At 41.1% G+C, this 16,508-nt stretch overlaps 1 pseudogene; it reads right to left on the bottom strand.

Moving 5' to 3' along the window:
- Positions 1 to 5,357: 5,357 nt before the first annotated feature.
- LOC125157725 (60S ribosomal protein L39-like) lies at positions 5,358 to 5,513 on the bottom strand (annotated as a pseudogene).
- Between the last annotated feature and the right edge of the window lie 10,995 nt (positions 5,514 to 16,508).

The following is a 16,508-nucleotide window of genomic DNA, read 5'->3' as shown; positions in this document are numbered from 1 at the left end:
CTGTTCCTGACCACGATCTGTTGCCTATCTGGCATAGTACAGTTGTATAACTTTTCCCTTGTTATTCTATCCCCCCCAAACAAATACTTAATTTGAGGAGCTTTTCTAGTAAACTGAATTGTCAGTAACGTAAGGAAGTGGCAAAAAAGATCCCTTCAGTTCCCTACCTGTACCATCAAAATTTATATTAAAAGCCAGCTACTCTGGCTCCCTCTCTCTTTGGCCTCCCCTGCTCTCATGAGCACTCCCACTCTCTCTCTGTCAAAAATAAATAAACATCATTTGTTTGTTTATTGATTGATTGATTTTTGACAGAGAGAGAGTGGAGTGGGGAAGGGGAAGAGAGGGAGGGGGAACAGAGGATCCAAAGCGAACTCCGTGCTGAGAGCAGCAAGCCCCGACGTGGGAGTCAAACCCCCAAACCGTGAGATCATGACTTCAGCTGAAGTCGGATGCTCAACCGGCTGAGCCACCCAGGCGCCCCTTTTTTTGTGTGATTTTTAAAAGATTTTCTAGGGGCGCCTGGGTGGCTCAGTCGGTTGAGCGTCGGACTTCGGCTCAGGTCAGGATCTCACAGCTCGTGAGTTCAAGCCCCGCGTCAGGCTCTGTGCTGACAGCTCGGAGCCTGGAACCTGCTTCGGATTCTGTGTCTTCCTCTCTCTCTGCCCCAACCCACTCGCATGCTGTCTCTGTCTCTCTCAAAAATAAACATTTGGGGTGCCTGGGTGGCTCAGTCGGTTGAGCGTCCGACTTCAGCTCAGGTCACGATCTCACGGCTCGTGAGTTCGAGCCCCGCTTCAGGCTCTGTGCTGACAGCTCGGAGCCTGGAGCCTGCTTCATATTCTGGGTCTCCCTCTCACTCTGTCTGCCCTCTCCTGCTCACGCTGTCTCTCTCTGTCTCTCAAAAATAAATAAAATAAACATTGAAAAATTTTAAAAAAATAAACATTAAAAAATTAAAAAAAAAATTTCTACATACGAGATAAATCCATAATGTAAAATTTCCCCCAAAGGAAAGCCTCAGGCCCAGATGGTTTCATGAAAGAATTCTACGAAATGTTTAAAGATTTAACTCCAATTTTGCACAATCCCATGCAGAAAATAGAAGGGGAGGGAACACTTCCCAATTCATTTTGTGAAGCTAGTATCCCCTCTGATACCACTCCATGGATACCTCAGTGGGGAAGGGAGAGAGAGCCGAAGCTTGCCATGGGCCTGCAGAGATGAGAGTCGTGGCTCCTGGGGCACCTGGGTGACTCAGTGAGTTAAGCATCTGGCTCTTGATTTTGGTTCAGGTCATGATCTCACGGTTGGTGAGATGGAGCCCCTCACTGGGCTCTGCAATGACAGTACAGAGCCTGCTTGGGATTCTCTCTCTCCCTCTGCCCCTCTCCCCCCGCAAAAATAAATAAACTTTTTTTTTTTTTTTTTAAAATCCTGGCTCCCGATTTGGCTTTCTCTGACACCACCCTGAGCCGGGGGGAGGGGGGTGGTGGCATGCAGCCGTATGTTGCTACTGCCTTCCTGCTGTCGAATTCTAAGCTATCCACTCAGCATTTGCTGTGGTTGGGGGCGGGACCACAGTTTTTCCTGGGATGTTTGGCTGGAGTAGAGCATCAACACAAAATGTTCTCTGTCTTGCTAGGTCGCCCCTCTCCTGGTTTTGTTTTGTTTTGTTTTGTTTTGTTTTGTTTTTGGCTAAAGAGGGCACATGTTTATTGGGGCTCTTTGGGGCTGTTCCTGTTAGCATTTCTGGGTTGCCAACTTCTTCATCTCCATGTCTGAGATATATGAGGCAAAATAATACCCAGGGAACTCAGCGCCACATTGCTCCTCGGGTCCTGAGATCCCTCGCCCGTATGATATGTCTGCTTCTATTCAACCGTCAGCGTCTTCTCATGTTTGTTTTATACATAATGTACAGGATTTTCATTTGTACCTAGAGGGAGAAATAGGGAAAAATATGCCTACACCATATTCCTGGAAGAGGAAGTCTTCTTGATAAATTTGTTTTAAACAAAGGAACTTTAATTCTCAAAGTTTCTTATATTTTAAATTATAGTGTGCTAAATAAATATTCAGATCACTCTATTTTTTAAATTTCTTTATGCACTTATAAACAACGGTAAAAGGAATTTTAATACCTTGGTAAAAAATGTTAAGAGCACAGAACATCGTTACTTTGTCGTGAATTATTAAGATCTCTTTGCACAGTTCAGCTCCCATGGTCATTTTTACAGTGCAACACTACTATGCAAAGAGAGAACTTCCTGCTATACACCCTACAAAGCAAGCATTAAAAGAATTAACTGCAAAGAGTTATAATTAATAAGTTAACAGGGGAGATGAGATGTAATAATTTAAAATACTCGGTTAACCCAAAGGAATGCAGAAGAAGGAACAAAGAAGATATGGGACAAATAGATGACAAATAGTGAAACGGTAGACTTAAACTCAGACCTATCAATGACCATATTAAATAGAGATGGTTAATACACCCTGATTAAGAGGCAGCGATTTTAAGGGTACCTGGCCGGCTCAGTCTGTGGAGCATGGGACTCTTGATCTTAGGGTTGTGAGTTCAAGTCCCACACTGGGAGCAGAGATTACTTGAGAATAGAATGTTAACATAAAACCGGCAGTGATTGTCATACTGGATAACAAAACGAGATTAGTTAATGCCACTTTCAAGAAACTTTTGGGGCACCTGGTGGCTCATTCAGGTGAGCATTCTACTTTTGATTTCGGCTCAGGTCGTGATCCCAGCCAAGGTCATGGGATTGAGCCCTGAGTTGGGCTCTGTACTAAGCATGGAGCCTGCATAAGATTCTCGCTCTGCCCCCTCGCCTCCTTGTGCTCTCTCTCTCTCTCTCTTTCTCTAAAAAGAAAAAAAGAAAGAAACTTTAAATATAAAGATGAATAGGTTAAAACTAAATGAGCAGATAAAGATACTGTGCTAATAATAATCAAAAGAAAGCCGAAATGGTTCTATTAATATCAAGCAAAGTAGATTTCAGAATAAAACTATTGTCAAGGATGAAGATGATCATTTTATAATGATAAAGGGGTCAATTCTTCAAGATAACATGAAGCCTAAATATTTATATGCCTAATAACAGAGTTTCAAATTACATGAAGCAAAAACTGAACGACGAAAAGAAATAGACAAACCCAGAATTATAGTTGGAGACTTCAACACCCTTCCTCAATAAATAAGACAAGTGGACAGAAAATCATTAAGGCTATAGAAGACCTGAACGACATTATCAGCTAATTTGCCCTAATTGATAGTTATAGAACACTCCACCACTAGCAGCAGAATAGATATTCTTTTTTTAAGTACACACATTGACCAAGATAGAACATATTCTGGGCCATAAAATAGGTCTCAATGCATTTAAAGGGATTCAAAGTATGTTCTCTGATCACAGTGGAACTAAATTAGAAATCAATAGCAGAAAGGCATCTGGGAAATTCTCAAATATTTAGAAACTAAATAACACACTTTTAAGTGACACAGGGGTCAAAATAGATTCAAAAGGATTTTAAAAATATTTTGAACTGGGGGCACCTTGATCTCAGGGTGGTGGGTTTGAGCCCCACATTGGCTGCAAAAATTACTTTAAAAAATAAATAAACCTAAAAAAAGTATTTTGAACTGGATCGAGATGAAAACACAACACATCAAAATGTATGATGGGCAGCTAAAGCAGTGCTTAGAGGAAAATTTAGAGCAATAAATGTCTATGTTAGAAAAGAAGCTAGTTCTAAGTACTTGAATCAATTACTTCAACTTCCAACTTAAAAACCTAGAAAAAGAAGATCAAATAAAACTCCAAGAAAGCAACCTCCCCCCCCCAATAAAGATTAAAGTAAAAATCAGTAAAATAGAAAAATATGAAAATAGAGAAAATCATGGGCACCTGGATGGCTCAGTCAGTACAGCTTGTGACTCTTGATGTTATGGTCATGAGTACGAACCCTACCCTGGGTGTAAAGGTTACTTAAATAAATAAACTTTAAAAAATAAATATAGAGAAAATCAATGAAATGAAAATTTAGCTCTTTGGGAAGTTAAATAATACTGATAAACCTCTAGCCAGATGGATCGCAAAAAAACAGAGAAGGAGCCTGCCTGGCTCAGTCTGTAGAGTATACAACTCTTGATCTTGGGGTTGTGAGGTTAAGCCCCACTTTGGGTGTAGAGATTACTTAAAAATAAGTATATTTAAAAAAGAGAGAGAAGACACAAATTACTAATATGAAAGGAGATGACATCACTATAGGCTCTACAGATATTTAAAAGACAGAATGTTATGAACAACTTATGTCTATAAATATAATGACTTAGGGGGTGCTTGGCTGGCTCAGTTGGGGGAACTTGTAACTCTTGATCTCGGGGTTGTGAGTTTGAGTCTCAGGTTGGGCGTTGAGATTACTTAAGTTAAAAAACTCATGAAATGATCATAATAATGGCCAGAAAAGAAACAGAAATAATAAAATGCTTCTCTTAAAAAAATTCACTAACTTAGATAAAGTGGACTTCTTTCAAAGAAGCCACCTACTAAAACTCACTCAAGAAGAAGTATATAAGTTGAATAGCTCTCTATTAAAGAAATTAAGCTTACTAAAAAGCTTCCCACAAAGAAAATTCCAAGCTCAGATGACATTCCAGGTAAATTCTACCTGCCATCTAAAAAAGAAGTATTAATTCTACACAAACGCCTTTAGAAAATGAAGAAGCTGGAATACCTCCAAATTCATTCTATGAAGCCAGTATTAATCTGATACCAAAACTATACTAAGGAATCACAAGAAATGAAAACTACAGACCACAATCCCTCATGAACACAGATACAAAAGTTCTTAATAAGATATTAGTATATCAAATTAAGCCAACTATTTAAAGGACAATGCACCAAGGTTGGGAACACTCGAAAACCAATCAATGCAGGGGGCACCTGGCTGGCTCAGTCGGAGGAGGGTGCAACTCTTGATCTTGGGGTCGTGAGTTCAAGCACCACATTGGGTGTAGAGGTTACTTAAATAAATAAATATTTTACAAAAGAAAATCAATCAATGTAGCTCAGCAACAACAATAAAATCCCATACGATCATCACAACTGATGTAGAAAAATTATTTGAGAAAATCCAACATCCATTTCTTTTCAAACAAGGGTCTCACATGTTTATTTCTGAACCCACCTACTGATACAGAAGCATAGTAACAAAGAAACATTATTTCCCCAATAAAACGTGTCTATTGTTCAGGTAGTAGGGGTGTTTACAGAGGGAGAGGTGAGGAACACGTGACCTTCATGCAGCATAAAAACGTGTGCCAGCTCATGTGCGACCCCTTATAGACCCAGTTTGGTTCTTCTCCAATGCCTCCTCTTGGAGTTGTACTTGATTTTATTACCAGTTTTCATCCCCGTCTACTGGGGAATGGAACGATTCTGCTTTTGTTTCTTGGCTGGGAATTGCTTGATCCTGAAAGTCTTGTTAGAAGACATGGTGAGGAACAGTCAACCACACACACTACAATGGCAGAGAAAAGGCTCTTTTTTTAATAACAATTTTTTAAACTATTTCTTAATTTTTTTTAATTATTTATTTATTTATTTATTTTATTTTTGAGAGAGAGAGAGAGAGAGAGAGAGAACGAGCATGAGCAGGGAAGGCGCAGAGAGAGAGGGAGACACAGAATTCAAAGCAGGCTTCAGACTCTGAGCTGTCAGCACAGAGTCCCATGCGGGGCTTGAACTCATGAACCGCAAGATCAAGGCCTGAGCCCAAGTAGGATGCTTAACCGACTGGGCCACCTGGTCGCCCCTAAAACTATTTTTTTAAGTTTATTTATTTTAGACAGAGAGAGAGAGGGAGGGAGACTATGAGCAGGGGAGGGGCAGAGAGAGAGAGAGGGAGAGAGAGAATCCCAAGCAGGCTCCTTGCTGTCAGCTTAGAGCCCGAGTGGGGCTGGACCTCACAAACCATGAGGTCATGACCTGAGCAGAAATCAAGAGTCACATGCTTAACCAACTGAGCCCCTAATAACAATTTTTAAAGGCTTTTTTTTTTTAGTAATCTTTACACCCAAAGTGGGGCCTGAACCCACACCCCAGGATCAAAAAGTCCTATGCTCCACCAACTGAGCCAGTCAGATGCCCTCCAACATCCATTTCTGATAAAAATTTCCAAAGCAGTGTGGAGGTTCCTCAGAAAATTAAAAATAGACCTACCCTATGACCCAGCAATAGCACTGCTAGGAATTTATCCAAGGGATACAGGAGCACTGATGCATAGGGCCACTTGTACCCCAATGTTCATAGCAGCACTCTCAACAATAGCCAAATTATGGAAAGAGCCTAAATGTCCATCAACTGATGAATGGATAAAGAAATTGTGGTTTATATACACAATGGAATATTACATGGCAATGAGAAAAAATGAAATATGGCCTTTTGTAGCAACGTGGATGGAACTGGAGAGTGTGATGCTAAGTGAAATAAGCCATACAGAGAAAGACAGATACCATATGGTCTCACTCTTATGTGGATCCTGAGAAACTTAACAGGAACCCATGGGGGAGGGGAAGGAAAAAAAAAAAAAAAGAGAGGTTAGAAAGGGAGAGAGCCAAAGCATAAGAGACTGTTAAAAACTGAGAACAAACTGAGGGTTGATGGGGGGTGGGAGGGAGGAGAGGGTGGGTGATGGGTATTGAGGAGGGCACCTTTTGGGATGAGCACTGGGTGTTGTATGGAAACCAATTTGTCAATAAATTTCAGAAAAAAAAAAAAAAAATTTCCAGAAATCTAATAATAGGAGAAACCTTCCTCCACCTGATAAAGGGCATCTACTAAAACCTACAGCTGATATTGTCAATGGTGAAAGACTGAATGCTCTCTCTCTAAGATTGGGAACGAGGTAAGGATGCCTGTCCTTTCCATTTATAGTCAATGTATTATTAGAGTTTCTAATGAGCACAATAAGGCAAGAAAAAGAAAATTTTTCGAGATAGAAAAGAAGGAAGTAAAACTGTTTCTGTTCTCTGAGACATAATCATCTTTATAGAAAACCCCACTAGAAGCTACAAAAAAGTTATTACAACAAATAACTGAGTTTAGCAAAGTTGTGGGATACAAGATCAATATCAAGAAAAAAAAAAATTCAATTGTAGGGATGCCTGGCTGGCTCAGTCAATTTACCGAGCATGCAACTCTTGATCTCAGAGCCATGAGTTCGAGCTCCACATTGGGGCTAGAGATTACTTTAAAAAAAATATTTGCAAAAAGAAAGACTCACTTCTACTTAGTTATCAGTTCTCTCCAAATTGATCTACATGTTCAACACGGTCTTTTTATTTTTTTAATTTTTTTTTCAACGTTTATTTATTTTTGGGACAGAGAGAGGCAGAGCATGAACGGGGGAGGGGCAGAGAGAGAGGGAGACACAGAATCGGAAACAGGCTCCAGGCTCTGAGCCATCAGCCCAGAGCCTGACGTGGGGCTCGAACTCCCGGACCGCGAGATAGTGACCTGGTTGAAGTCGGACGCTTAACCGACTCCACCACCCAGGCGCCCCTCAACGCAGTCTTAATCCAAATCTCAGAAGATTTTTTTTTTGTGTGGAAATCAATAAACTGGCTCTAAAATTCATATGGAATTTTGAAAGACTGTGACTAGTGAAAATAACTTCGAAAAAAAGGACAATGTTGGAGGACTAGCATTATTTGATTTCAAGACATGTTATAAAGCTACAGTAATCAAGCATGTGGTATTAGAGTAAAGACAAATAGATCAATGTAACAAAATACAGACTCAGAAATGACCCACATATATAGGGGACAACTGATTTTTTACAAAGTGCAAATACAACTCAGTGGGTAAAGGATCGTATTTTCAACAAATGATACTGAAATATTTTTGTTGTTGTTGTTTATTTATTTAGGGACACCCGGGTGGCTCTATCCGTTGAGCATCTGACTTCAGCTCAGGTCATGATCTCACGGTTTGTGAGTTCAAGCCCCCCATCAGACTCACTGCTGTCCCCTCCTCTCTCTGCCTCTCCCCACACTTGCAGAGTGAGGGGAGGGGCAGAGAGAGAAGGAGAGAGAGAATCTCAAGCAGGCTCCATGCCGTCAGCACAGAGCCCGACTCAGGGCTCCATCGTACACACTGTGAGATCATGACCTGAGCTGAAATCAAGAGTCAGACGCTCAAGCAACAGAGCCACCCAAGCACTCCTTTCTTTCTTTCTTTTAAAAATTTTATTTTTAAGTAATCTCTACACCCAACGTGGGACTCAAACTCACAACCCCAAGATCAAGGGTCACATGCTCCACTGACTGAGCCAGCCAGGTGCCCCAGGAGGCATAGGTTTTAAAAGCTTACACAATTAATATATTTTATTTGCAGGGAAAATTTTCAGCATCTTTTTCTATTGTTTCGGATCCTAGGCATGGGTTTTGGTTTTAAGGCAAACAATAGAGTAAGGTAAAAAGTGAAAGGAAAAGTCTTCCTCTGTCTTTGTCATACCCTAATCTTGTCTCTAGGCATCACCTAGAAACAGTAGTAGTTTCTTGCAAACTCATCCCCAAATTTTCTACAATATGCAAGCAGAGAAAGAATTTTTTTGTTTACTTTTGTTCAGACGCCAAGGGCATTACATGGAAGGTAAGGTCCAGTACAAATAGACCTCCTTTATTCTCTTTAACAGCTGCATGCTATTCCTCTGGCTGATGTACCTTCATTATTTCACTACTCAGTCATGGATATTTAAGCTCTTTCTAGCTGTTTGCTATTTCAGTATTGCAATGAATGTCTTTGTTAAACATTTTATTGATTTATTTTGAAAGAGAGCGATTGGCAATTGGGGAGGGGCAGAGAGAGAGAGAGAGAGAGAGAGAATCCCAAGCAGGCTCCACACTGTCTGTGCAGAGCCAGACTCAGGGCTCGATCCCATGAACCATGAGATCACAACCTGAACCGAAATCAAGAGTCGGTCACTTCACCGTCTGAGCCACCCAAGCGCCCCTGTAATGAACGTTCTTAAATGTTTTCTCTGCTTGTGGGCATGTATTTGTAGGGAAAAGTTACAAAACTTGGATTGCAAGGTGGTGTGGAGCGATTAAATGCATGGCTGTTGGGCCCAGAGAAGTTTTGGGGATTTACATTCCCACTATTAATGTTTGGAGAGGATCTACCGATTTCCCCACACCCTTGCCAACACGGGAAGGTGAATAATGCTGTCTTAACGTGCATTCTTAAACTGTGAGCGAGGTCGAGCATGTTCTTATGTTTTACTGGATACTCATATTTCTTTAAAGAAGTACATCGCTCAAGGGAGTTGAAAACGAATGGATAAATATGCCACTTTAGGGGAGCACAGCTATTACAGTGAACGAAATATACTCCCATGTTATTTGCACTTAAGAAAAATAAAACTTTTCTATTGCTGATAGAAGTGTTAAACGTTTAAGGATAAGAACAATAGAAATACAGTTTTCTGGCATTTAAAAAATAGATCAGTGATCTGTAATGTGCCATGGGCAGTAAAACATATGGTGGGAATTAAGATTTTCAGAGGGATAGAAAGGATGGCTTGTTTCTTTCACTGGCTAAAAGGTTACGACCCACATGCACCACGTGACCCGTCAGGACCTACTGACCCACCAATTATCCTGTGGAAAATGAACTCACTAACTCTTCGTAACTTTCGCCCAAATCTGCAGCTCCTGCTGACTTCCCCATCTCTGTTAAAGGCATCACATCTACCCAGCCGGCCAAGCCAGAAATCTGGAGGGGGCGGCACCATTTCCCTCTCTGCCCCACGCAGCTGCTCCCCACATTCACCTCTTTCCCTGGGTCTTCGTGGGGATGAGACGTGGTACCGTGTCCAGAAGCACCCAGCACGATGTCAGGCAGGCGGTGATCGGGAGCAGAGATTTCGTTTTTGCCTTTTCAGCTTTTGCTTTCGCCGTCGGCTCTATCCCCGACCACCACCGCAACACCCAAACAAGAACAACAACACTGGTGGAAGTGATGCCTTCTTACCAGTGACCCACGGCTTTCCACATTGTCCACCTAAAGCTTCTGCCCTACTTGGTAAACCGTAGACCTGGCGGAATTGGTGCACAGGACACTCACCTTTCACCAGGGAGGAACGACGGCGCTGTCCATGTGGAACATATTAATTGAAAAAGATCCTAATCTTTTTACTTTATAAATACGAAGGATGCTAATGATTTCTTCTCTCCTTCCAGGCCGGTATTGTTATTTTAAACTTCGGTTGAGGAGGAAAATTAGATGGAATGCTCTCAGAAAGGGTTTGGAGGGGAGGTCATACGAAGGCAAAGGCAGAAGGTCTGAATGGTGGTGGGAAGTGAAATAAAAACCCTCAGTCACCACCTCCTGACCTAGTTATAGGTCATCAGTATCCCCTATACCAGAACGCGTATTTCTGGCCCATATGTCTTCCACCACCTTCTGTTGGGGGGTGCTCAGAGACTACAAATTCACTTTAATTTGCCCGTTATCCTCGGCAAAACATAATTAAGAACACAAATGGACCGCTTCTAAAAATAATATTGTGCATTTCAAAACAAAATATTATGAAGTTTGGATTATCTGCTGTTTCAGATGATCTCTGCCACTGCTCTGGAGGGTCAAATTTCCTCCGCAGCTCCGTAGCCCTTGAAAACATGTGTTTAGTTATAAACATAGGTTCCTCTGGGGAACCTCCAAATAGGAATGTTTCTCTCGTTCGGGAGTGAGAAATGCCTGTATTTCCTTTGACACAGAGGACAGATGAATGCTTGCCAATTTGCTCTTTGTTTCGAGAGCACGAGTCCACTCAAGAAGTTTAGCTCTTAATATGGTCTGGGCCATATTTTCGAGTGCTAAAAAGTGAAAAGTATTTTTTAAACCGTAAAAGTAGCGAGTGCCTGTCGCTCACCCCTTTCTCCTGTAACACCCAGCCCCTTCTCCAGGGGCAACCGACGGTTAGCAACTTCCTACAAATACTTTTAGCGATAACCTATACACGTACAAGCACGAATGTGTAGATCTATCCCCTGTCTTACATAAATGGGAGCGTATTATTATTCATATGAATATAAATAGGAATATTTTTCATTTGTTATATCTTAGAGACTGTTCCATATCAGGAGATCGGTTGATCGATCTGTCGTATCTTTAACAATATCATAGTATTTCGATGTGTGACTCTACATTCACCTATTGAGCCAGTCCTTATTCTAGAAATACAGGTTGTTTCTAGGTTTCTTTCCTATTACAAACCATACTGCCATAAAACGTCACACCTCCCTCTTTTTAAGAGGAAACTGTAGAAGATACACAAACATAGAGAAAATGGCACAGTGATCTATGTACTGAACACCCAACGCTCTAACTCCTCCACTGCCCTAAAGAGAGGATTTTTTTTTTTAATTTTTTTTTCAACGTTTATTTATGTTTGGGACAGAGAGAGACAGAGCATGAACGGGGGAGGGGCAGAGAGAGAGGGAGACACAGAATCGGAAACAGGCTCCAGGCTCTGAGCCATCAGCCCTGAGCCGGACGCGGGGCTCGAACTCACGGACCGCGAGATTGTGACCTGGCTGAAGTCGGACACTTAACCGACTACGCCACCCAGGCGCCCCAAGAGAGGATTTTGAGGCAAACTTCTTCTACAAATACTTCATCATGTATCTACAAAGATAAGCGTTCTCAAAAAAACGCGTATCATTACCATACCTGAAAAATTAACAATAGTTTCTCGATATCAATAATGTGCCGTCAGTGTTCAAATTTCCCCTGTGGACAGTCGTCTAAAGCTAATTTGTTAAAAATCAGAATCCAAACAAGGTCCACAAGATTGCATTTGATTGACGTGCCTCTTACTGAAGTCACCCTCTTAAGTTTAAATTAGAACCCCCTTCCCTTTTTTTCCTTGCAATCTATTTGTTGGCAAAACTGGGTTGTTTGTCCTACGGTTTCCCACGTTCTGGGTTTTTCTGACTGCATTGCATGGTGTTATTTAACACGTTCTCTCTCTTCCTTGTATTTCCTGCAAACTGGTGGTTTGATCAGGAGACTTCATTAGATTCAGGTTTAATGCTTTGGCAAGAACACCCCCTAGACGGTGTTGCTCACTTCCCTCAGGAAGCCATAAACATTCTTCTATATAGGTGGGAGTGCGACTGTTGGATAAATTCCTCTAAGTGAAATTGCATGTGTCATCTTTTGAGGGCTTTTTTTTTTAAGTAGGCTCCACGCGCAACATGGGGCTTGAACTCATGACCCTGACTGAGATCAAGAGTCGCATGTTCTACCCACTGAGCCAGCCAGGTGCCCCTGAGTGTGCCTTCTTTTAATTTTAAGAATACAAATGATCTGTATGAACCAAAATGAATGGGCATGGGTGAAATATCTGCTAACATGTAGCATAAAGCCACGCGTGTGGTGCTAATGCCTTGGGTCTGTCGGTACAGACGCAGCTTAAAAAATCTTGTGTGTCTGTTTAGGAAACTGGTAGAATTTCCCCTGTCTAGAGCATCGGCTCCCTGCCAAGTGGGTGGAGGGATCCAGTGATGACAAAGACCAAGATCTTTGTGCCAACGAACTTATGGTCCAGAGAGGGACGCGAGACACTAATTTACAACGCAGTGAAAATGCAATGGAAGAAGAGGTCAATTCAACTGGGGGAATCAGAAAGAGGTGGCCTTTCAAACGGACCTTGAAGAATGGCTATGTCTCAGAAAGGCAGAGGTGGAGATAGCCTCCAGAGGGCAAGAAGAACAGGAACAAAGGGGAGGAGATGAAAACAGCATGATACAGATTCAAGGAATCCCGAGCAAGCCAGTTGGGCCGTGGAGTAGAGCATGTGACTCTCGATCTCAGGGTTTTGAGTTCCAGCTCCACGTCGGGTGTAGAGATTACCTGAAGATAAAATCTTTAAATGTCACACACACACATATACACACACACACACACACACACACAGAATCACATGGATTTTTGAACAGCAATCTCTTTACAACGTGTTACCATTACATCTTCCCTTAACGGTCTTCAATGATAATTTTATGTGCATTTAATGTTTATGTGCATAAATACAATTTCTACAGTGTTCTGCATAGCCTGGCTAGGAAAAAAATAATAGAGGAAGCCACATGTCTTCTTTGCTTAGTCAAAGCTGGATGGCACTGAGGCGCTGAGGGGTTTTGTTTGTTTGTTTTTAATTATAGCTTAGAGTAACTAACAACTCTTGAGGGAAATTTTCAGAATTCTTAAAAATCACACCAAATTACCGGCCTCAGTGAATTTCTCCACATTGTGACTGGGGAGAAGAGATGCCATTCATCTTCTAGAAGGCTGGGCTTCTGTGAATGGCAAGCTACAACAATAATCAGCATTTTCTGCTGCCAGGTATTAAGATTCATAGCAAAGAATAAGTACCCTCTGAAGCAATGCTGTCCAGCAGAACGTTTTGCAAAGATGGAAATACTCTATATCTTCACTGCCCAATACAGAAAGTGACTAGTTATATGTAACTACATGTTGCTTAATTTTCGCTAATTAAACTGTAACTATTCAATAGCTCATGCGGCTATTGGCTAGTGGTGTGGATTTGAACTAAAAATGCTGACCACTTTTCCCTGACGGATGAGGTTATTGATGAAACTAACATACACCAATAGCACATATCAACGCACAAAACATTGTCATGTTTATGCCATAGTGAGGGCGAGATGCCCTCTGCAGCAACAGAACTTTTCACGCCATGAAAATCCCACTTAATGTCAGAGGCGATGGTATAATTTACTTCTTTATGCAAAGTTCGTTCGCCAGGTCCTATTCTTCTAATGAAGGCAAGCATGCCTATACTTTGAGTATAGATAAGAATAGATTAAAACTCTTAAGTGGCAATAATCAAAGTATGAACCCTCCTGCTGGATTCTTTGACTTTGAATGGAGTTGGATTTTCTTTTTCTCCAAATGTCTTGAGGTCTCCAGCCCCTCTGGATACTTCATGTGGTGGAAATATGCCCTGAATTACTAACCGAGTGCCCCTTTTGCAGCAGTTTTTAAAATGGAATTTCAGATTCCTTAGAACAAAAGGATGCACTTTTCTCGACCTTGGGAGCTTGTGACCATTGGGAGATGAAAAGAGTAGTGACACTAAGGAAAACTATTGTCCAGAAAAATAAGCCTCTCCAAGGGGCACCAGGAATCCACAATAAAATCCCTGTTTCCAAGAAAATCCAGGCATTTCCATCAAAAAAGCCTGGAAAGATAAATAGAATGTCCTTAAAAGCCACAGGTTTTTAATAATACAAAATGTCTAAGTCCAGGGTAAACAAAGAGCTAAGAAAAACTAACATCTACTAACTCAAGTTTCTCAAGACCCAGGTCGTGACCTAGAGCCTGATCACAAGGTATTTGCAAAAGAGCTGCTTTTCCTGAGCCTGCGATGAGTTTATTTTGTGGAATTTATTTGGCTTCAGAACGCCACGGCTGCACAGAAATTGTCAAGCCAGGTGAATTACAATGACTCTTTCAGTTCACAACAATGAGAACTGGGATTTGGGGGCTCGTTCAAAAAGTGATGTCCATGCCCTCCATCTAACAAGCAAAATGAACCGGACTGATTTGTTGAATCCGGAGTTAACACTTATTTTCATCGTGTTATCCTGATACAGGAGTTCCTTTCTCACCTGATTTCCCAAAAGTGATTAGTGAAGCTTTTCAAAATGGGATGAATTTTTCACCTTCGATGCTTTCTGAATGAGCTATTTAAGTATAGTTCTTTCCGATTTCCACCCTCTGGGAGGCAGAAGTCACCAGATCTCTTTCCTTTGTTGTACAAGCTATTTCAACTTGCTGCTACACCACATCCTTTCTCTGACCGGCTGACTTCCAGGAACTAACCTGTGGTTTTGAAAACAGAGTATTTTCCATAGCAGGCTGTATTAGTTATTATTGACATTATTCATGTATTCTGAAGGTGTGCCCCAGGGCTTTTACAATGAGCTACTAAAAAAAAATCAAAGAGCAATAAACAAAAACCAGGAGTCTTGCTCAACCACCTAAATGTTAATTCACGTGTTTTTGTACTTAGCATTTTGTTCACTGAGGTAGGCTCTGAAAACGTGAAAAGCGAGAACAAAATTAATTTCCCATGGTCCCTGAAGTGGGGTGTTTTTTTTTTTTGCATGATTTTATAAATAATTTGAGAATATGTCATTTTTCTTTTTAAAGTTCTGTTAAGTAACAGTTCCTGAGAATTAAGCTGTTGCTATACTATTCTACACTGGGACTGCCTTTGTAGGCTTTTCAGTCTTTATCCAACAATGGGTGAGACCATCCTCTTTCATACTCAAGTATTTATTTAATGTAAACTATTTTTATTTTTTAATGATTTAGAATAAATTATGTAGGCAGGCCAAAAAAATCATTAAAGAGCAGGCTCTCATCATGCTTGTTAGAAGAACAGTTTTCTGAGCACTTCTAAAAAGTCAGGTTGAGGTCAAGTTTCACAGCCATCTCCACTTTGAAACATAATATATAAAAGCCGTGGGGGGGGGGTTAAATACGAAATCACGTATGTTTTGGACTTAAGTGGGACACATTTCAACATTTAAATTACCACCAAACTCTCCACTTTGAAACAGAAGGATCCGAGGAAAGAGCGGTGGCTAGTTTGTTGCTGAAAGAATCTTGGTGAGATGTTACTGCTGTCCCTTTGGCTGAAATAATGACCTGCACTAATCCTAAAGGTCAAGCTGGTAACAATGCTTTCCGAGGAGCCCGTTTTAACATCATGAAAAAATAAATCTTTGAAACGAAAGGGCTGAGCTCAACCTCTTCATACTGATAATTGTACAATTTCAATTTTGTTAATTACACATCTATTCTCAAGAACTAGGCAGTATGTAGGAATTCCAATAAGTGTTTATGATAGGGTCTCAATCCTTAAAGAACTTGATATGTTGTTGGCTTGGTGAAGCATTTAGAAAACAATGTAAATGCTTAAACCAGAGGCACAACAGAGTAAGGCAAGAGGAATCCATTTTAACTCTGAGCTCTCCAATTTTAAGTTTCTAAAAAGCCTTTTTGCAAATTGGGACACAAGAAAACATGGTATTTTGGCAGAGAAGATAAATATTGGATGAAGTGTGTGTTAGTGACAAGACGGGCTGCACTGTTGGACCCTGCGTTTCAAGCAGGAAGCACTACCATAGGGGTTATCTAGTAGACATTAAGTTGCTTGGAGTCAGTTTATCTGGGTTCTAGTTCCGCCCTGTAACTTTGAGTAACCTTCCTCACCGTGCTGAGCTGCACTTTGTTGACGAGATGGTCTTTAAGAGCCCTTCTAGCTCTACAATGCTATGGTTTTTATGAACACTATAGTTTGTGTTTGATATCGTGTGCGTGTGCGTATGTGTGTGAGGAAACCAAAGTTATTTAACTGCCCAAAGCCACACAACTGTTAATTAAGTGGTGGAG

The sequence above is a fragment of the Prionailurus viverrinus genome, chromosome X, assembly GCF_022837055.1.
Source record: "Prionailurus viverrinus isolate Anna chromosome X, UM_Priviv_1.0, whole genome shotgun sequence".
Taxonomy (NCBI): domain Eukaryota; kingdom Metazoa; phylum Chordata; class Mammalia; order Carnivora; family Felidae; genus Prionailurus; species Prionailurus viverrinus.
Note: the sequence above shows the minus strand (reverse complement) of the source record. Positions and strands in the feature narration are given on the sequence as shown.